At 36.4% G+C, this 24020-nt stretch overlaps 1 protein-coding gene and 1 long non-coding RNA gene across 3 annotated transcripts in view; one reads left to right on the forward strand and one right to left on the reverse strand.

Annotated features, from left to right (window-relative positions):
• LOC147843220 (uncharacterized) overlaps positions 1-858 on the reverse strand; it is an 18423-nt gene extending 17565 nt beyond the window's left edge. Inside the window, exon 1 of the long non-coding RNA XR_015496343.1 lies at positions 1-858. This exon is cut by the window's left edge and continues 112 nt beyond it. This is a non-coding gene — a long non-coding RNA (uncharacterized LOC147843220).
• Positions 1-24020, forward strand: part of sema4f (sema domain, immunoglobulin domain (Ig), transmembrane domain (TM) and short cytoplasmic domain, (semaphorin) 4F) — a 138107-nt gene that overhangs the window by 26429 nt on the left and 87658 nt on the right. The gene's annotated exons all lie outside the window — the stretch shown is intronic.

The following is a 24020-nucleotide window of genomic DNA, read 5'->3' on the forward strand; positions in this document are numbered from 1 at the left end:
AGTCTTGCAGTTAGAGAACAAGAGTATAAAGAAGCTTACACTGGACAGCGGAAAGCAGTATCCTAACAAACTGCAGGCACCCCTTTTGATAATTATTTTTAAACAGTGTGTTTTAAAGAAATTTTCATTTTGAGATTTGATAATTTTCAAAAAGTTCTCTGTAGTTACATTGTGTAATAAAATTGACAGAAAATTAAAAAATAAATAAAAAATTAAAATAAAAAGCTATTTACTAGTCCAATATTGCTAGGGACTATAGTCTTATTCTGGTGTAATAGTCAAGAAACTGCTGCTGTTTTATGTCTACACACGGTACTGGTGGTCTTAGAGGGTGCCTTGAAACCATGGAGACATGAGAGACAGACATGCACTCCTTCAGTCTTGGATAAATAAAGAGATTTTGCTTTATTATTTCATGTGTTAAACCAACTAACCAACCTTTTCATTTACAGTTAATAAAAGTGCTTATAAACAATTCATTGTAAAAACGCATAATATAATAGGGATGCACTGAAATGAAAACTATTGGCCAAAAGAGGAAACCAAGGCTGAAATCCAAAACACGGAAATAAATGAGGCAGATTATTAGCACCATTCTGTTTATGGCGATGACTGTTTACTAACCTTACTAAAATCAAGGCATTGCAATTGCATAAATTAATATTAAAGTTTAAAATAATAAATCAATTACAAATTATGAAAATATTTATTTGGCACATTGCAACAATGGCTTATCACTTCTGGGGATTAAAAGTTATTACAGTAAAAAGTAACTATTTTATTTTCACCCAATAAATGCATTGAGTAATATCCACTGATTTTTATATATGCTAGCCAATCAAATCAACTTAAACAATCAAAAAAAAAAAAAATACAACAAATATTTGTTTAGGCCCGAACTACAAAACCAAAGGTAAAACAATTTTAGTGTCAGTTTTGCTTAAGTTTTATTATGTATAACTATCATGATCACTATATTGTTTAAACATTGTTTTTATTAACTATAGGCCTAAATTATGCTGACGATCAAAAACAATGTGATGTGATATCACAGACAATTGTCTTCTGAGTGCACATGAAAATACATCAATTACACTCATAGTGCAGGAGAAGGATACAGTCCTTTATGATCTATTATTTGTAAAATAAAGAGCTGAAGGTTAAGTAAACATCATGGCAGGACACACACACACACACACACACACAAACACATACACACACATACACACACACACACACACACACACACACACATTTGATTCATTTTATTTGGAGTGACTAATACTATTAGAACAACACAGCAACCAAATAATCGTAAGGAGCCCATAATGTTTTACAGTACAAGCAGCATGCAACCGTTGATGATCTTTTGCGTGGCACTATTAAACACTCAATCCATTCTGCGCGTAGTATTAAGTAAATGGATTAAGGATAGAGATGGCATCGTCTTCTTTACACATGAAGACTGCCTATTATTGCAGATACAGAACAATACTTTGCAATTTGTTTAGAGTCTTTTTTACTGAGACCGGCAATTTGTAGTCCCCTCACACACAGTTTATTAACGTGTATGAACGAGATAATATTCTAACGATATGATAACCTTGGATTAAAATATCACAGTTTCACGGTATTGTGATTACTGCTTTAAAATCTATTCTTTTAAATGTCTGGGTAAAAAACAACTTTTTTTCAAACTTTTTCAACTTTTGTCCGAAATTATGTCCTTCCATACTATGTAGTACGCTAAAAACAGTATGTGAGCTGAGTAGTATGTCTGAATTCATTGAATTCGAAAGAGTAGTGGATGCTACGCTATCCCATAATGCATCATGAGAAAATTCATGAATGGGAGTAGGTCATGTGATGACAAGATGGCATCCATAGTATGTCCGAGCTCCATTCACACTACTCACTTTCTACTGTATAAAATGTAATTTTCTGTCAATCGAGTAGTACATTTAAATGCAAATGTAGTACCTACTGAGTAGTAGACGATTTTGGACACTGATATATTTTTTTTGAGAAACATTTAAAATATTTTGGAACAGTAAAAACATGTCAGACTAAATAACTCAAATGAAGACTTCTGCTATCTTCATTAGTTTCTAAAACACATATTTCTTTACTATTTAAAATGGCATCTTTAGATATCTTATCTGCTGGAGATATTGTTGTCCTAAAAAAACTAAAAAAATATATATATAAAAAGAAAAGTCTTACATGTACCGTAAGAACGGTATAACAGAAATTTTTGGCAGTTTGAAAACCTTGAAAAGTATTATTGTTCCATGCCTAATATATATATCATATATTTCATTCATTCACTGTCATTTTTTTACAAAGCACCCGGTCCGTTTTATTTGTATATATATTACTGGAACATATTAACTCTACAGGTACCTGATAGTTAGCTGTGGAGCTAATGTTAATCATATACCCTCTAGTAAACGCATAAAAATCGTCATCATAATTTGCATGCCACAAATTCATGCATCCCCCTTAATAGGTGCTGGCGCGCCCCTGATGATGCGTGCCCTACAGTTAAAAAAAATCCTTGATTAGAGTATTAGTGCTCTACTAGTATTTTAATTTCTGCCGAACATTTTTTTGATGGTCTCCAACAGATTCTCCTGTAACCCCCTAAATAACCCTTTAAAGGAACCATCAAAAGAGTCCCTCTGGGTCTTTGATAGCAAATCCATATAACAGAAACTTGATAAAGCTTATGGGTTTTAATTCATGCATGCTATTAGGGTTAGAGAGTGAATGTAAACAGAGGTAAAGTAAATACATAAAGTGAAACTTAATGAAAGAGAAACTATAAATTTAAATCATGCCACCCTCTTACAAACAAAAAAGCGATGACATCAGCGTCATTAATCTTGTCATAAAAAGACTCTGGGTGTGTCCTGGTTTCACACACACAATACAAAAACAAACCTCTTTTCAAACTTCAAACCACACTTGCTATTATTTTCTCACTTTCATTTTATATTCCTATTTTATAGCTTTTTCCCCATTTTTTTAATTTACGGTGAAACTCAGACTGTAACTGGATGGATTATTTCATTACTCCATTAAATGAACAGGTGTTAATGTAATACCATCTTTGGCAAGCACATGTATATAATAATCTGTTCAATATTCATTTGTTCTTTCAAAATCTGTGAGTATTTTTCCAACATGAGTTGAATCCCGTCTTGCTGTGTTTCTGTGTGTTTCTGTGTGTTTCTGTGTGTTTCTGTGTGTGTCTCTGTGTGTGTGTGTGTGTGTGTGTGTGTGTGTGTGTGTGTGTGTGTGTGTGTGTGTTTGTGTGTGTGTGTGTGTGTGTGTGTGTGTGTGTGTGTGTGTGTGTGTGTGTGTGTGTGTGTGTGTGTGTGTGTGTGTGTGCGTGTGTGTGTGTGTGTGTGTGTGTGTTGTATAACAGCAAAATAGGCTGATCATGAATATGCATCTCTTCATGTGGACCGGAGATTAAAACAGGTCTAAAGAGCACTATTAATGTTGAGAATTTACAATATAATTAGAGATCACTATGTGCTGTAAGTCCTTGGTATTTGTCTGAGCTTTACACATAATTTTGTGCCAAACGATAACTATTATAAACAATGTTTACCAAGCACACCCAGCTAACACAAGCCAATTGAGAAAACCGATCATGTGATGACACACATAGGAGGAGTAGTTTGTGTTTTAACAGCACATGCTGCTTCTTTCAGTGATGTTTTAAAATGTGAACATATGTGACCGGAACTCTCCCCTGCTTTACCCTCTCATTGACTTTCCCTTTGGCCACAGCACTGCCTGATCAGATCACTCTATTTCCAGAGCAGTGAGGGGTCTGCAGGTCTTAATGCCTCGTATGATATACTCATAATGGCTGGGCAGAGGCTGAATTCCCCCTTGTTCTCTACACACACTGGGCTAGTCTTAGTACCCAAGGGAAGCCAGAATTACTGCCAGCTCACAGCTAATGTCCATATACTTTTGTGTACAAACAGAAATAACTATAAGCCCTAGGAGCCATATAGCATAAACCACAAATACTTTGTTTATTTTTTATGTATTTTATTATTAGATGCACACTACTATCTAAACATTTGGGCTTTTTCCCGAGCTCACCGGCCACTTTATTAGGTATACCTTAATAGTACTGGGTTGGTCCCGCTTTTGCTTTCAGAACGTCCTTAATCCTTTGTGGCATAGATTCAACAAGGTACTGGAAATATTCCTCAGAGATTTTGGTCATTAACATAATAGCATTGTGCTGTTGCTGCAGATTTGTCAGCTGCACATCTATGATGTGAATCTCCTGTTTCACCTCATCCCAAAAGTGCTCTATTGAATTGAGATCTGTTGACTGTGGTGGCCATGTGAGTACAGTGATCTCATTGTCATGTTCAAGAAACCAGTCTGAGATGATTTGCCCTTAATATTGCTGGAACAGGATACACTGTGGTAATGAAGGGATGGACATGGTTAGCAACAGTACTCAGTTAGGCTGTGGCATGGACACAATTTGTTCAGATTTGTTTGATTAGGGCTGGAGCTAAAATCTGCAGGACACGGGCCCTCCAGGAACAAGTTTGGTGACCCCTGCCCTACACCATCACCTCACCACCAGCGGCCTGAACTGTTGATACAAGGCAGGAATGATCCATGCTTTCATGTTGTTGACGCCAAATTCTGACCCGACCATCTGAATGTGGCAGCAGAAATCGAGACTCATCAGACTAGGCAATGTTGTAATCTTCTATTATCCAATTTTGGTGAGGTGTTGAAAATTGTAGCCTTAGTTTCCTGTTTTTAGCCGACAGGAGTGGCACCTGGTGTGGTCTTCTGTTGCTGTATCTGCTTCAAGGTTCGACATGTTTTGCATTCAGATATGCTCTTCTGCATACTTCAGTTGTAATGAGTGGCTATTTGAGTTACTGTTGTCTTTTTATCAGCTGGAACCAGTCTGGCCATTCTCATTTGACGTCTGGCATCAAGAAGGCATTTGTGCCCACAGAACTGCCGCTCACTGGATATTTTCTTTTTTTCCTACCATTTTTCTGTGAACCCTAGAGATAGTTGTGTGTAAAAATCCCAGTAGATCAGCAGTTTTTTTAAAATGCTAAGTCTAAAACCCTCAGGTGCCGATCTGGAAATAACAACCATGCCATAATCATGAAAATCACCTTACTTCCCTATTCAAATGCTGGGTTTGAACTGGCGCAGATTGTCTTAAACATGTCTACATGTCTAATCGCTGCCATGTCATTGGCTCATGTCATTTGCGTTAACAAGCAGCTGGAGAGGTGTATCTATATAATATAGCATACCGGGCAGGCAGGGTAGAATTCTTGAGTTGTTCTAGTTAAATTAAAACTGAATCAATTCCATTTAATATAAATGTCTGATCTGCAATGAAGCTGTTAACTTAGTTACAATAGCAGGAATCACCTGGTAAGTAATCGGAGGAAATGAAACTGAGGGATTGAAACCGAAACTCCTATGGGTGAGTTGGAGAAGGAGATCATGAGGGCACTGGATTACCAGGACCACATGTGCAAATCCCACATACAGCCATTGAGTTATTAAAAAATATGTTTGGAAGGAGGGATATTGTCATCAATGTCCACATGTCAAAGTTGCTTAATTTGACTCCTGTGAAGAGATTGTCAGACATAAAGGCTGTGAAAAGTTTATATGATGAATGTGAAATTCAGATTCGCAATTTGGAATTTCTGGTGTTCCATGTGACAGTTATGCCAGTCTGTTGTGTCCAGTTTTATTCCAATTAATGCCAGAGGACATTGCCTTAGCCTATACTTGTCTGCTGGACTTTGATGATGAATGGAGAGTGCTTGGACTTGCAAAGATGGGAGAGAGAGAGCGCGCTGAAGCTTACTAAATCAGAAAGCTCAAAAAAGGTCAGGCCATTAAACAATAGACCTTTTACTCATAATGAAACGACTCATGAGCCAAGGTATAAAAAATGGACAATCCTTCTGCAACTGCATTGCACACAGCTACTTACATTTCTAAAACTTGTGTGTATTGTGAGAATTAGAATCATAAGCCTAAGAATTGTGGAGAGTGATGTAATGATTCACTGTGAGCCGGTTGAAAATTGATTCACATATGTGACTTTAAATCAGTGGAAATGTTGAAAGAAACACTTTACATGTTTTGAACAGAGTGGGCGCTGTGTTTACAGGCGCAAGCTCGCTTTACCTGCACATCAGCGGCGAGCAAGAGGTGGAGCAGCAGAGTAAAATGATGGGGGTGAGGTGCGCCAAACAAACCCAAACTGTGTGCAAATACTGCAAAAATATGTTTACACTAACAGAACAACGAGTATGATGCACATAAACCATCAGTACAGTGAAAAACTACTGTCACAGATGTTATATGTAATATGCAAAAACTTTAATAAGACAAACCATGCGGACTGGATGATTTGCAGCTCTGCTTGGTCTGACAAGTGCTACGGAGAGCACAGGTCATCGAAAGGGTTTTAGAAAGTGTAAAGATGTTGTTCAGACTGAAAAGGAAAGTTCTTATCTTACAGAACCAGGTATTAGAATATTTTACCCTCTTCTTTTCAAATTAGATTATGCATATTTTAATAATTAGTTTATTATTATTAAATCATTAAAAATGTTGAAGATTATCTCTTCTTAAGTGTATCACACTGATGCTTATGCTAATTAATTGTACAAGTAATATTAATTATTCCCCTTTATAATAATGTTCCACTCCTGTCTCTAACCTACTATATAATTTGTAATTTTATAGTCATTATTTTATGCTAGTGGTCAGTCCCCTGCATCAAATGGTCTACTGACCACCTCTGTACATTGCTCTCTGGTTTAGGAAAGGCTTTCCTCTCCACACCAGCCATCTCAGTCCCCAGTCAAAGAGTTTTTTTTCATCAGCAGGGGACATTGTAAAAGTGTAAAGACCACAGCTAATGCCAGAAAACAGAGATATGTTGATATTTCTTTTTAAAAATATAAAATCCCAGAACAGACACCGTTTTAGTCTGTTTATAATAATGAGTTATTTTAGTTTGTATTATTTATTTTTCATTGGAATTTGTTTTTAAAAACTTGAAATGAAATGAAATAAAAAGGGCTCTTGTTCAACTTAAATTTGTGTAAAATAATTTTGTTAAAAAATTGTATCGTGAATCGTATCAAATTGTGAGTCAGGTGAATCATTATATCCCTAGTGGAGAGTGATCAGTGCCAGCACAAAAAGACAAGCTAAAAAAGGAATATTGTTTTGCTTGTTTAGGATTCAAACACATGGCAAAATTCTGTAGAATAAAATGAATTTCTTGTGTCTAATGTGGACATAAGGATCATTTGTCCAATTGTGAGCAAAGGAAGAGGAAGTCTGATTTCAATTATGACAGTGCGGAAAATAGCACTAATCAATCTGATGCTGTAGTGTCATCTGTGTCAAGCACTGTCAAACCAAGGGCTGATGAGCAACCTAAAGGGTCTGGCAAGTAAAAAAACTGGTATGCTTCTTGCTGGATGAAGGCAGTCAAAGAATTTTTGTGCAGGATAATGTATTGAAGACAACTAGAATTACCAGTTCTACACAGAGCAAAGCTAAAGCTTCACACCTTTGGAGCTGAATGTCCTGAAATTGCAGAATGTTACACTGTGAATTTAATGCAATAAAGTGTATGGAATACGTATCAGAAAATAGAAATCACAGCACTAGGAACTCCAAGTCCTCAAGAGCATGTGCAAAGAAAGCTTGAAGCTAAAGGTCTGCAGCTTGCAGATTTCTTCTTTGAGCATACTGACGGTCCTGAGCTTTCAGTGTTAATAAGAGCACACTGGTAGGTGGTGTCAGGAAATGTTTAGAGAATACACTATTTTCTTGTGTTAATTTACTGGTAAATGGTGAATGGACTCCGTAAACAGTGGTGAACTGATGACCTTTATGGCCAAGCACAGTAATTTTTGTTAAGCACGTGAACACAAATCAGTGGTGTTTAAGAAAACACTCAACAGCGCTTAAATGTTAGCGGGAAACAGCTTTTACATTTTTCATACAGATCGGGACTAAAATTCAGTATTGCGACAACACTAGCTAGAAGATGTCTATGCAAAGTAATTCATTTTGACAATGCAAAAACATTCAAGAGGGTAATTCAATGAATCTATTGGAAATTCATTGTAGAGAGTTCTGCTGGGTGGGGAGGATATTGGGAAAGACTGGTTAGATCCATAAAAGTTGCCTGAAAAGAGTTCAGGCATTCATCAGGCAAAGAACTTTAAAGACCTGACAACTATACTGACCAAAGCGAAAGCAGCTCTGAATTCAAGATCGCTTGCATTCATATATAGTGAAACTGATGAACCTCAACCATTAACACCTTCACATTGCTTAATTGGGTTAAAAAGAAAAACCTCTTTGTCACCCAAACCTGGGGTCTTAGAATCTGCTCCCCCTAAGCAGGATCAGGATCAAGCTGTTCGTTGGTGGAAGTACAGACCAAGACTCTTAATCACCCTTTGGAATTTTTAGTATAAGGAATATTTATGGGACTTGAGGTCACTACACAAGGGTGAACTCATAAAGAGTACAGTGTGTAGGGAAGATGATGCTGACAGTAGTTATTGACGAAAGTTGTCCATTGGGTAGGAGGATGTTGTAACATATGTTGCAAGATAATTATATGCATAGAAGTACATACAGTACATACTAAGAAATGGTATAAATAATCCAGTGTTGTCACATGGTATGTTTTTGGTGGTTTTCATGGTGGTTTTTTTTCAAAACTCCATTCCATTGAAGGAAGGGGAGAACAGACCTTGGGAGAAATCAGGCTGAGTCATGGTGACCAGTTCTCTGGTTAAACATAAAGGGGCAGAGCTTCAGTCTAAATTATCGAAGGGCTTAAGAAAGATGAGCATCCATCGTGGAGGAGGTGCAGATTCAAGTAGGTCAGGTTGGGGTGTTTAGACTTGCTAACAGGATAAGCAATGAGATTCATTTGTCACTGAGGTCTTTGCAGGAGACTGTCTTCTGCTTATGACTCATCAATGACAACTATCTGCTCTGGATAGGGTCTGGATTCAAGATTGTCAGCCTCAGGATGAGGAGAAACAGACAAATGCCTTAGTTCAGACTGCGTGATTTTAGCCCCGATTTTGGCTCGCCGACAGGTTTTGAGAAATCGCCGACAAATGCCTGAAATCACAGGCAAATCGGTGCTCGTGCACGTTAGTGACAATCACAGTTTGAACTATCAAAGACGCGATCTGAGAGAATCGCAGATGAGTCGTCGATGCCTGTGAGAAATTTGGCATGCTAAATATCTGGAGCTGTCGACGATTCAAATCATGGTGTGTGAAATGAGTTTTGACTGAAAATAACATCTGCGATCGCCTACAGCCAATGAGAGAGCAGCATTCACTTGTGTGTGTGTGTGTGTGTGTGTATACCTGCTGCAAGCCAGCAGGAGGTTGGGGGAGAAGTTAAAAGCGCTTATTTTCGGTTTATTTGGACCCACGAAATGGAGGAAAAACTAGTGGAGGTTTGACAGGACTCAGGAGCACCCATGTCTGTTTGACGTTTCATACAGAAAGAAATTAGTTTATTATCAACTTAACTTGAGGAGAAATGGCTAATTCCCTTTAAACCCAGGTGAGCAAATGTATAAATTTTTTACCCCATTAAAGGCTTCTTTCTCATTATGTAGTTAATAACAAAATATATACTACGTGTTTTTGGCTGTGAGACGTAGTTTGGACAAAGTTGTCGGCGATTCTTTCTATTGTAAAGTCATGCAATGTGAAAGTCCCTGTCCCCGATCCATCTTGCAGTGTAAACAAAGCAGCGACGAAATGCTAGCCCAGATCGTCAAGCAGTGTGAAAACATCTGTGACATGACTATTTTGAAAATCATGCAGTCTGAACTCGGCATAACATGAGCACAGATGCTGAAGATTATTCTTTTTAGGAATTGTTCCTGGCTTCTATCACCATGATTAATTCACCCTTACTTTGATTTCAGAGCAGGGGTGCCCAACGCTGTGCCTGGAGATTTATGTTCTTGGAGAGTTTAGCTGCAACTCCGATCAAACAAACTTGTTTTTAATTATCAAGTGCTACTTCAGGTCATACTTGATCGAATCTCCAGGAACAGGGTTGAGCGCCCCTGCTTTAGAGAATAGGACATGACGGGAGGATCTCACTCACATACTGGGGAGCTAAGCCATTTAGGAAGTCAATATAATTTTAAAATGAACATTTGTTTAATTGAGAGACAATGCAATGCTATTACAAACCAGACTATTATTATCATAATTTTTTAATTTTAGAAAGAACTCTAGCTGAAGAGGACAGCCACCTAGTGAGGTATTTAAAGCTTTAATGAGCTCTTCTGCATTAGATATTGATGGCTTTTATTGTAGTTTGGCAAAATTATTAAGACAAAAACCACAGATTTGCAGATACTTGAAATGTGGCCTTAAAATGACAGATTGTTTTCAATTATTATTCACAAATTTTTGACTGATGAAGAGGACATCTATCAAGAATTGGGCAGTGTTCAAAACAAGTTGTGTGAGATTTGCTCCAATAAGTAGGACCTCAATTTTTTTTAGAAAGTTAGTCATCCAATTAATAAATCAGCCATACACTATGTTAGTTTTGTGAATTCATTGAAATTATCAGTTTTTGAGGTGATTTGGGTAACATCAGCTTAAGAATGGAAAATAGCTCCATGTTTTTGTGATAATGAATTAAGTTATAAATTATATTGCCAAGTGCTATTATTTATAATGTAAAAAATAAGGAACTATGATCTGAGGCTTGATGTAGCTCATAGTGGACATTTGATGTACTGTATGTGATGCTTATGGGTGGTTCAGTGGTTAGCACTGTCAGTGTAATCACCACCCTAGTACAAAATGCACTGAGAATCCACAACATAGAGTGAATCCACCCTCTAAAACTTGTGTTTGTATATGTGTGTAGTTGAATATTTAAGGAGTTATGTTTAGTGTTTAGAGAAAACTGGTCTATCAGCTCTTATGTGTAAAGCTTAGAGAATGTAAATCAGCTTCTGCTCGTGGAGCTTTTTGTTTTGATTATAAAGCATGAAAAGCCTGCAGATGAGTTACTGAACCTGTTTGACCAGTTTTACGGTAAACATAACACCAGAAAAAGGTGATCAAATGTTTGCACATAATTGTAGGTGCATTTTGTATTTTGCTCTAGGTTAGAGCTCCTTTGCAAATGGAAAAAATCATTTAATCAATTCTGATGTTTTAATATTTTTCAAAAGTTATCTTTTATGGTGTTAACTATGGTGATTCTGGAAAATCATTAAAATTACCCTTAGAAGACTTGATCATAAACATCATTAAATAATTACATCATCTAATTTTATCACATTATGCCAAACCCAAAATACTTTTTACTTTTATTTATGGGACCTGAGAGATTGTTCTACCAAAATCATGCTTCATATTTATATTTCATTAAAACATAAAGTAATTAATCAAACAATTTCCTCTGAAAGACATGATAATTTAATATTAATTGTGCCATTCTCTTTTACATTGGTCAGCAAACATTCGTAGAGCACATCAAAAATAATAATCAGCAGCTCTGTTTTCTTGATGAACAAGCATGAATGTGCCTTTTTCTCACTGGTCTCATAAGTCATTTTGAGCAAAAGTAATTAGGTTTAAGGTTTGATACTAGTTGTGGTGCAACATTTTATAGACCTTTTATTTTTATTTTTTTGTATTCAAGCTGTCCGAGTTTGACTTGATGTACTTTTAGCCCAGTTTGGATGACTGCCTCCAAGCACACTCCCTCTTCCCACTTCTTTTTGTAAACAGATAGCAATGTGGCTAAAAAAGTTTTTATTTATTTACTTTTTTTTTTTTGACTTTGAACAACAAAAAACAATGCTTGTGCAATAGGAAAAGCAGACTGCTGTAGACTTGACTTCAATAGATCATAATTATGATCGCCTCACAGCAAAAAGGTCACTGGTTCAAGTCTCGGCTGGGTCAGTTGGCATTTTGTGTGGAGTTTGCATGTTCTCTCCATGTTTGTGTGAGTTTGCTTCGGGTGCTCCGGTTTCCCCCACAATACAAACATGTGGTATCGGTGAATTGGGTAAGCTAAATTGGCTGAAGTGTATGTGTGTGAATGCAAGAGTGTATGGGTGTTTGCCAGTGTTGCAGTTGGAAGCGCATCCTCTGCGTCATACATATGCTGGATAAGTTGGCGGTTCTTTCCGCTGTGGCGACCCCAGATCAATAAAGGGACTAAGCTGAAAAGAAAATGAATGAATATATAAATATATATATATATATATATAAATATATATTTTTTTATATATATATTTTTTTAAATATCCATTTTAAAGAAAACACTTAGCTAGTTTCATATTGATGTAATTAATAATTAATTTAGTTATTGAATAAAATGACTGTTAGTGAATGTTAATCTTTTTTACACACAAAAAATGTATATTATAATAACTGATCAAAGTAATGACATTTCGTCTGTGCATAGATAAATGTCACTTTATTTGCTTTCATCCTTTTTTTTTGCCTGTTTACTGGATTACTTATTTATTTACTGTTTGCTCCTGTTTTGAAAACTCCATTTCCGTTGCCCTCATCATTACAATACTATGAATGTAATATTGATATATACAAAAAAATATTTATTAAGGATAAATGACTTCTGTCACAGTTCTGGAAGGAGGAACCAAAATGCAGAATGAGGTAAAAGGGGTTTTATTAACTGACAGGGGTAAGAATAGACATCACTTCACAGATAATGACTGTGGGAAGTGTGGGTAAGTTCCAAATTGTGTGCATGGCAGCAATTGATGGCAACAGGCTTGGAGGCTGAGCTGGGAGAGACCGGCCCAGACAGAAGGTAATGGAGGCCTTGGACCAGGCACAGCAGAGTATTGTTGGTTCATGTCTCAGACAGGCAGCGGGATTCAGCAGCTAGGCTCACAAGTGGCTGGGCATGACAGCATGGGAAAACACAAAGACAAGATGAACACCAAGAAAAATTAAAATCAAAACAAACTAAAGAATGTCATCGGCAAAAAATGGCATTAAAATCAAAACACTCAATAACTTGAAAAGACTAAAGATAAAATAAAGCAAAACTACTAAACAACTCAAACTTCACTACAATAAAAATTACTGTGAGATATGGTAAAGGATGATTTCTATAGATTGAGTGTTGCTTATACTCAGTCGGACTTCAGACAACAGGGCTCTCACCCAAGCCTTCCTGTTAGTCTTCAGTGCTCATTTGTGTGTGGCAGTTACCCAGCTGTGCTTCAGCAGTGTTGTTGTATTTGGGAAGCCCTGTTTTTGTGCTGACAGCCAGTCAGGAAGGAAAAGGTATGTCCACTAGCTTCCCACCCACTAACCTAGTGTGCCAGAGCCATTGGGGGAAATGCATTCTAACCTTTTGCTCTGCTTTACCACTGTGCACTAGTACACTGTTTGTTCTCTACAACATGCTAACACTGATGTTGTAGGAAAATCGTTTCTAATTTACCACATTGTCACCTAACGAAATGGTAAAGAAATATGGTTTATTTACCAAACATCATGGTCATCTTTCATTAGTCAGTTGAACAAATAAAACACACCAAACTCAATTCTGATGGATGAGTTTTTGTAACAACAATAGGCTTGACACTTGAGACTAAAACAGTCATAAGCAAAATTAAGTTTATCTGCTCCATTAAGCACTGGTTAAAAACATGTTTGCAAGTGTGGGTCTATACTGTTTGTTTATTAAATTTACATTTGGCAAAAACAAGCCTTGAGCTACTTTAGCTGTTTCCTTGAAAACAAGTGCAACCCTTTGAACTTCCGTGAATCAAGCATCCTACAGTTCAATTACTCTTGGAAAGAACAAAAACGATATTCTGTTTACCTGCTGACAAACACAAATCTGCTTGGATTAGCTGTGGGTTATATACCAATTAAAAGTGGAGCCTGCAGAATTGTGCAGAAAGTGAAATACATTGACTGCACCTTACTGCTACTGATGTTATGCAGATAATATAGGAACTGTTATGTGTTCAGGCTATTTAGCTAATGGAATAGTAAGTGCTTTCATTCCTAAGTGTGGTTTGCAGTGCGGAAGCCCATCTTTTTCCTTTTTGCATTTAGCTGTGGCAAATGGAAGGTGTAACTACTGGAAAAACAAGGAGATCAGGGATGCAGTCGACCTGGGTCAGTGTGTGTGTGTTCAATTAGGGATGTACATCTGTGCTGGGCTTTGTCAGCATTTTGCTCCATGTGTGTCTGTGTGAATATAAGTGTGTGGTAAGATAATGGCTTGTGTCAGATAGGATTGATAACAGAATGAGCTGTATAACATCACTGCATGCAGATTGTGAACTTGTGTAGTGTGTTGCTGTACTGAATGTATAGTATTGGATTTGTAGTATTACTGGGGGAGGGTGAAGACTATACTGCAGTCCACAATGTCATGTCAGTGCCCGCAGGCCAGCACTAACAATACATTTACTGACTTTATTGGCTTTTTGCCCACTGAGAATATCATATAATGCTTGCTGTTGGTTATAAGTACTGTAATTAAATATCTCAAAAATATATATTCACAACACAAATGAGAAGCTCTGGAAAAGTAAACACGCATACACACTTGTACTGTATATATGGTTTACAGGGACTTTCGGGCGTAATGTAATAAGTTCTGTCAAAAAGCAAAATGACCTATCCCACCCCTACCCCTTAAACCAACCCTCACAGTAAACCTGTGGCAAATTTTGAATGTCAAAAGAATGATTTTAAAGCAGCTTGAATTACAGGGACACGAGGCATATCCCTGTAAACCTAACATTGGCTCTTTCTGAAATTGTGGCCCTATATACATTTCTGGAAATTCTGTAGCCAGAAGTTCGTATGGCTGCATTTAATCTTTAAAGCAATTCTACGGGCAATATGATGGCGCTTCTTTTCACACTTGCCAGCTGACCATTATGGACGGCTTTCCCACTGTTACCAGTTTGTCCAGTAGCTCGCCATGTATGTCGGCAGACTTGAAACGCCGAGAGGAGTTGACCGCGACGACATGGTTTGAGTCTGGTAAAGAATGGTTCCAGAAAGCAGGAAAGAAAAAAAATTAATTCAAAAAATTATATAAACAAGTAAATAACAGTGTGAGAATGTGGTCAAATCTGAAAACATGGTAAAAATTAGACAAGGGCTTTTCTTTTTCTGGTTTGCTTTTTAAAACTGTCAGTTGGGTTTAGGGAAGTAGGTGGGCGGGTCAATCTATGCTTTTGAAAACACTGTTGGGTAAGGGAAGGAAGAGGGTGGTTTAGTCATTCAGTCAGTCAACAGCGGCCTCTAGTGGATTTATGCGAGAAGAGCAGGCACGAATGGCTCTTGCGAGAGAAATTTGAGATCTGAAAAAGCATACACAGCGGCCTGTGACTCACTATAACTGATTTAGCTTGTACATTTAATAATGTTTTAATATAATATTACGGTGATGCAATGGGTAGCACCATCGCCTCACAGCAGAAAGGTCAGTGGTTTGAGTCCCGACTAAGTCTGTTGGCATTTCTGTGTAGAGTTTGCATGTTCTCCCCTTGTTCGCATGGGTTACCTACGGGTGCTCCGATTTTCCCCACAATTCCACTGTTCCAGACATGCAATACATTGTAATTGAATAAGCTAAATTTTCCGTAGTATATGTGTGTAATTTCAAGAGTGTTTCCCAGTGTTTATGTTGCAGCTGAAAGGGCATCTGTGTAAAAACATATGCTGGAAAGTTGGCGGTTCATTCCACTGTAGCGTTCCCTGATTAATAAAGGGACTAAGTCGAAAAGAAAATGAATGAATGTATTAATTAGATTATAAACCTTACCATTTTGCAAGTGAGTGCATATTCTTAATTGCTGTATTTACATTTTATGTATTGTTTCGTCTGGTGCAAACAGCCAAATTGCCTATCACTGCAAATCACTGTGTGCAGTGCCATTTCTTTAAAAGATGACATTTAATTTTCGGTGCTCTGCTTCTCCTCCTTATGGTGCTTATGTATTTCCATCGTGTTACACTTGAACAATTGTTTGAATGCCTAGGTCTGTTTACCTGAATGTATACTGATTATAATACACTATCTTTGCTGTTTAAGGAACCTCATGAAATTACAACAACCCCTCCACTGGAAGTTTGTTTTGTGGCCTTAGACACTCTCCATGCATAGAGCCCATTGTTAACATTGTTATCAATATTTGCACAGTCCTTTTCACACAAAAGTTAATATTTTATTTGCTGTAAAGAGAGTTTTTAAAGACATTTTCTATTTTTTCTCTTTTAAAGAAGTTATTTATTTTGTAAAGTTTTATTATTTGAAAGTTTTATCATTTCAGTGATTTTTATTGCAACCCAAAGCTGGACTTATGTTTAGCATGCTGTTTAAAATGGATATGGTAAGTAAAAATACATAGTGGAGTATGAATTTTGGCCCCAGTGCTGCTAGAGGGTGCATATTTACAACAAACAAAGGTGTAGATCATGTGAATTCGTGGGAGCGACCTTCATTGCATACTACAGGGCTTCTGCAGAAATCACATGTTCATGCATGATCTATAGTATTTAAAACTGGAGCACCTGGAGAAAAACCCAAATGGACATGGGGGAACAAGCAATTTTCACACAGAAATGCCTACTGGCCCAGCCAGGACTTTTACCAACCTTGCTGTGAGGCGACAGTGCCTACCATCGAGTCACCATGCCGCCTTCACTACATACCCACTACTATGCATGCCTTTTTTTCTATAATGGTCTAAACATAATTATGAAAGCTTTCAATATTCGAGTTGTTATAACGTCAAAATCTGTATATCATTGATAAAAGGCAGTTTTTAAAATTGTATAGTCTGCTGTGTAAAAAAAGAAAGTATGATTTGACGTCTAATTAAATTTACTTGATATGAAAGCATTTTTGTTTTTTTTGTTAAAGATTACGAGTGGTTAGGGGTAATTCACCCCATAATTAAAATTTCTGGTTTTCTGATTTTCTTTCATATAAGATATTTTAAAACGTATAACTTTAAATTATTGTTTGATTATTACACGTGTAGATAAGTGTCTGCAATTTAGGATTAAGATAAAATAAATAATTAATAATTAATGAGTCTTTACATAGCTGCAAATGTATAATTTAATTAAGGTATGATTTGTGCTTTTCTGCCTTCTGAATTGATTTGATATACAGTACAGAACTTCATTAACTCAGTATCTGAATAACAGTATTTCATAAAATGGCAATTAAAGCTGAAAAACACTAATCTTATTCACCCCCCTCCCCCTGCATTAGTCAACACACTTTTGGCTGGTCACACTCTATAAAAACTGTTGTGTTGACAGATAAAAGGCAAATGACGTGTAGTCAAAGTAGCTCTCATTTTATTATGACCATGCAATAAACTCATCTTCCAGCAGCTGTGCATATTAAAGGCCATTAACAAGATATGTGGAAGCTATTTATGTTGAATTACCCATTTAAAAGTCCTCATGAAAGGCTGGGATTAATGCTATTTTAAGCCCGAGTTAAATATTGTTTTTGCAGACTTTTAATAACAAGCTCTCCCCAGCTCATTCTCTACATAATAAGTGTTTTTCCTCTTCTCTTCTCTTCTCTTCTCTTCTCTTCTCTTCTCTTCTCTTCTCTTCTCTTCTCTTCTCTTCTCTTCTCTTCTCTTCTCTTCTCTTCTCTTCTCTTCTCTTCTCTTCTCCATCCAAAGCCATGCCTCCAGAAAACACGAGTGTGCACACCTTAAAGATGACAGCAGAACCCTCTTTTATGTGTTAATCTAAAGCTAAAGCTTGGCCGGCGGCATGCAAGAATTACACTCATTACTAAGCCATACATACATGCTATTTCTGACCGAATATTCAGAGTAGCGGTGAACAATATAGGAAGCAGGTCACACAGGTCGTCCTTTCTCAAAAATGAATCAATGTAAATATAAAACCAACTTCACCTCAGTAAAGCAGGCTAGGCGGAATAGCGCTATTTACTTATGTTATTTTGTTAAACTAAATAAAATCTACATTATTGATGCTGTAAAAGGTCCCTTATGAAACTGAAAATAGTCCCATCAATCCATTGCCGGAAGATTTTAGTGGTTGAACAACACTTCTCTGCATAAAACCCATTTATAACAACACAGTTGTTTTGTAAAATACAACATTACCTGTCTTAAAGAATTACTTCAGCCATTGTGTCATAATTTCTCCAGCGAGCAAAACTAACTCTAATATTGATTTGGGATTTTAAAAAGTATTGATTCAGCATGTTTTTACCTCTCTCTCTCTCTCTCTCTCTCTCTCTCATAAATGCGCAGAACGTGTATGCACAAATGTCGAATCTGCGTAAAAACAGGTGAGCAGTAGCTCAAATCTGCATTTGCTGACAGACAGTTTGAGCTACTTATCGCAATTATGGGAGATGTCGGCCCGACAGTATTTTAATGGGATGAACATTTTTAGTCTTATGCCATAGCCAGAATATAAGAATACATATAAACACATTTACTTTTATCATTACTATTGGAATGTGAAGAGACTTTCAACCAGCACAACAAAAGGTGTTTTTGAAGACAATCACCTTCTGCACCTTTAATGCTTTTGTCCTTTTTGTGATCAAAGGGAAAATTGTTTTGTACATTGAGAGAGGCATAAACATTTGTTTCTAATATTTAGTTTTATGTTTGTGGAAAGTATTTTTTTTCTAAGATTTGTTTCATTTTGGTTTCACATTTGCAAAAAAAAAAGAAAAAAAAAGTGAAAATAAATAGAGTGGATTATTAATTTTGTTGTAGAAAAATTTACAAGAAAAAAAAAATATAGAGGGTGAAGTTTTTAGAGACGTGGTGGAGTTTCATTAAAGTGAGAATTAAGTTTGATTTTGTTATTTATAAGAATGTCAAGAATATTGATATGGATTTCTAAAAATGGTGCTCTGTTGGAGTGCTCTGTCTATGGAGAACTAATATTTACAAAACGGCTTGAGTAAAATGTACTTTTGTTTTTTTAATTTTAATTAAACAAAGTTTAATTTTAAACAAGTTTTAAACAACACATAACAGGAATATATATATATATATATATATATATATATATATATATATATATATATATATATATATATATATATATATATATATATATATATATAAAATTAACAGGTACATGTATATTATATATAAAATAAATGAGTAGAAGTAAATAAAATTATAATTACAAAAAGAGATAAATAATAAGTAATAATGATCAAATAAATAAATATATAAAGATAATAATAATTATTAATAATTAAAGATAATATAATTATTATGGTAATAATAAGAAGAAATATAAACATAAGAATATAAAGATAAGAAATACTCTTGCTTTAAGTTTGTCCATTGGCTGACAGTCTGAGTTTATGGCAGGCTGACACATATTTGGCTGTTGTTGGGATCATTGAGGAATTTTCACCTAAAATATACCGTAAATTGTAATTATTCTGAATTTGAAAATGTCACAAATTTGGAAAACTTGCTATATTGTTTGGAAATTTTGTACTCTAATGTGATGATAGTGATCAAAGTGGTGTAGGAAATCTGTCTTTCTCCCTCAATTCAGTTTAATTCCATTCAGTTTAATAATTGCTTTATTGGCATGACAAATGTTACAAATGTATTGCCAGGGCTATCAAAGTTTACATTAAAAAAAAGAACATGGATATATAATTAAAAAAAAACATAGTAAACATTAAATTGTAGTAGTAAAAAATAAAAAAAAGGTTTCTCTCTCTCATTTGTGGTAGGGTGCTTGACAGGGCAGGCTTTCCTCAGCGCACAGTTCCACAGCACTGGCTTCTCCCTCCCATGGTTTTAGATGCCTAATGCTCAGATCTTAGACATACCATTTCATATTTGTGAATGTGTTGTTGATAACAGAATGAGTGTGACTGTTTGAAATAGATTTTTTTGTTGTTATTTACGCTTTTAATGGAAGTATTCCTGAGTTTAGGTAGGTAAATCCTCTGAGAACTGGTGTGTGTAAAATAGAGTAGCATCCCATACAATAACAGGAAGGACAAAATACTTCCTGTCAAACAGGCTTTTGAGGAATGGGTTGAGAATCACACCTCCTGATACCTGCATTTTAATGTCCACCCAAACATCTTCATCTTATAATGCCAAACATTGCATTTACGAAAGAACAAAAAAACGTGTACCAGAAAACATTCAAGTCGGGTACGTTTATTGCCTTGTCTGAATTTTAAAGTCATAAACACAGAGTGTCTCTGTCTTTCATTTGCATGAATTAGTCACTGTAAATAGACTTTTGCATATATGGGTGTGTGTGCTTTTTATTTCTTTTCAGTGTGTTTGCATATTAGGTGTGTTTTGTATTTGTGAGGTCGTCAAAATAGTGAGCAAAGGAAGGAGAGTTAGCAAAGCTGCTGTTCATTATTTATAAATAAAAAAAAAAAATTATATATATATACATGGATCAGCTGTGAGATCGCTGCTGCTGCCCGCCGCTTATCAGTATCACTCAATTGTGAAGAGCGCAGCGTGCAAGAGCCAATCGCAACCGTTTTTGTTGAGGATGTGACCAATCAAACCGGTCGTTAAATACATTGCACACCCCTCTCCCCCGCATCTCTCGCGCGCACATGCCTCTACTCAGATACGTCGCTCACTCCACCCCTGACACCCCTCAACGGGCCTGACACACACACAGACACACACACAACGCGCTGCAGACGTTTTGGCCCCAACAGTCTTCCATACTGGAGCGACTCCTCTCAGATTCAACACGCATGATCACGTTCATGAAATTTACTTAAACTAAGCGTCCTAAAGTATTACTGTATTTCACAAGGGTTCTGACACAACAACTCGAAGCAAACGATTTCGTTGCGTTTAATGAGGAAGCACGCTAAACTTGGAGGGCTCATGCTGAAAGGCAGAGTAATGCCCTGTCTTTGACAGCTCGCGACTTCACCAGAGACTTTGAGTACATTCACATAAGACACCAATACTTCGATTTCAATATGTTTAAGATTATACTCTTATTAAAATTGTACCGTGTAGCCTAAGCAGTGATTTTATCACCTTAAAGGAACACCGAGTCACAAAATACGGAGGACTTTCTTTCTGTTCGCCATGCGTTATCAACTTACAACAGAAGTCGAAAGTTAAAAAGGAAACACCCGATATTGGATGAAACTTTGGAGAGCCTGGTGATGCGACATTAATTGTTTTATACTGAAACTTGCCTTCTAAAAGTGCTACCTTGGTCTTATCCACATTCTTGCATGTTAAACACACGTCCACTACAACAGGAAGTAAAAAAAAACCTGTAACTGCGTTAATTTTTTTAAACGCGTTAATTATTTAAAATTAATCGCATGCGTTAACGCACTAATTTTGACAGCGCTTATATATATATATATATACATACATACATACACTAGGGCTGGAAGATATGGCAAAAAAAAAAATCTAGGTTATTTATAAATATTGACCCATTCTCGATTTCGATTCCGATTTTTAAAATTTTTTTTTAAATTGTGTAACTAGTCAACTTAAGAGATTACAACAACATGACTGAAGTAACATTCTCTTTATGAGTAACTTGAAAAACCATCTGGTTAAGAAACATTGTATTTTTAATGCCCAAACCCTAACCCATACATAAATTGGTCAACAAGTTGTAAATAAATGTAAAACAAATTCACGAGTTCAATAGCGTTGCAGAAGATTTGAATAAAAATATATGTGTAAATATTGCAGTTGCAGGAATACAGATGTATTTTTTGCACGTTTTGTTGAGCCTAGAAAAGATTGGCTTTCAGCTCAGCTTTGACTTTGTCTTCTGATTGAATGACAGGTTGTAATGCTGCTGCCTTTTTCTTAAAAAGATACAGTGGAAGTAATGGACTGAACGTGGAAACTGTAGAGCCTAATTTAACACAATGTGTGAAGTTGTGGACGTATATCAGGAGCAAATACAAGCACCAGATGTGTGTCTAATATAAAATAATATGTTTAATCTTTTTTTCTTTTCCCCCCTTTTAAATACCGATCATTTCATGTGCTTTGCAACACTCTCTGTATTATTCTGCCTGATCTGTCTGGTTTTCAACTAGGTCCGCTAAATGGCGTCATGGGGGCGGGTACTTTCATTTTCACTGCTACAGGCCCTCACCTCTGCTCGTGTTCAAACCAAAACATCAGCGCGGTTCGAACTAAGATCGACGCGTTTTTTTACATGGCAGGTTTTTACATCTTTCATACATGTTGAGATCCAGTTTATTGACTTGATGAGGGAATATGTCTTGACAATCCACACAGACGTGACACAGACTATTGCAACAAGTAAAATCCTACATGACTTCACGCTTTAACAGACAGTCAAGCAGGTCGCACACCAGTAGCGCTGCGACACGGTGTGCACATGACAGTTTAAACTATCACACACCAGACGCGCACATTCGCATGATATTTAACATGAAACTTATCAGATTGCGCTCTGTGCCGTGGCTGAAATATGAACTACGTCCTGAATCGTGGCTGGGCGGCACCGGTGGGTGCATAGAAACCTTTTTAGAATTCTAAAATCAATGGTGCTGCATGGTGCTGCGTGGCACGTTGCCAAGCGGCACTTTCTGGTGTGCAACATGCTTCATTTAGAGTAAACCAAAGCACATTGGTGCCATTATAATATATCAAATATTTTGTTTTAAAAATCGTGATTTATCGATTTAATATAAAATTAAATCGTCAAAACCTAAATTCCAATTAATTGAAAAAATAAAAAAATCGTCCAGCCCTAATATAAAAATAATTTTTTTTTCTTTTCAGCTAAGTCGGCTTAGTTCCTAATAATCTGGAGTCATCACAGCGGAATGAACCACCAACTTATCCAGCATATGTTCTACGCAGCGGATGCGCTTCCAGCTGCAACCCAGCACTAGGAAACATCCATACACACTCATTCACACACGTACACTACCGACAATTTTAGCTTACACAATAAACCTATAACAAATGTTTTTGGACTTGTGGGGGAAACCGGAGCACCCGGAGGAAACCCACGCATACACAAGGAGAACATGCAAACTCCACACAAAAATGCCAACAGGCCCAGTAAGGACTCGAACCAGCAACCTTCTTACTGTGAGGTGATTGTGCTACCCACTATACCAGTGATTTTAAAGAAGTATTTTCAGCTTTATTACTCTAGTCTTCAGAGTCGCATGATTCTTTAGAAATAATTTACTATTGTTCTTGTTATTATTGTTTACAACAAAAAAGAAGTTATTTAAAATTGTAATAAATACTTAACAAATATTTTACATTTATTAAATGCAGACTTCATGAAAACTGTATGCCAAAGCTGAGTGGCCTTCTCTGAATGTAAGATGGTACACCCACTAGATGTTCTGGTGCCTTTATACCTATGTTTCCGTCTTCATAGGTCAAAAAGCCAGTATGCCCCATGTTCAAGTGAATCTTATCATTTGAGTGTTACCTGGGTTCGAACTGAAATGGCGAGCCTTTAGTCATGCTGCCCCCTCATCCTGGAATACTCTTCAGTCTGAACTAAAAATGTCTAAGCTCATTCCAATCAAATCATTTCGCTCTATCCTTTATAACAAACAACAGTCTATTTCTCAATGTATGTGTTTTTAAAATATTGTAACGTGCTATAGCCGACAACATTTTTTTTATATTATCTTTTCTTATTATTTATTTATTATTAATACTTTTCATTAGTCATGTGTAGCGGACGTCTTGGCCAGGTCACTCTTGTAAATGAGATCTTAATCATTTTTTATCTGGTTAAATATATATTTATAAATTATATATCTTTAAACACACACACACACACACACACACACACACACACACACACACACACACACACACACACACACACACACACACACACACACAC

Source organism: Danio rerio, chromosome 7 (assembly GCF_052040795.2).
Source record: "Danio rerio strain M-AB ecotype USA chromosome 7, GRCz13ab, whole genome shotgun sequence".
Lineage (NCBI taxonomy): Eukaryota > Metazoa > Chordata > Actinopteri > Cypriniformes > Danionidae > Danio > Danio rerio.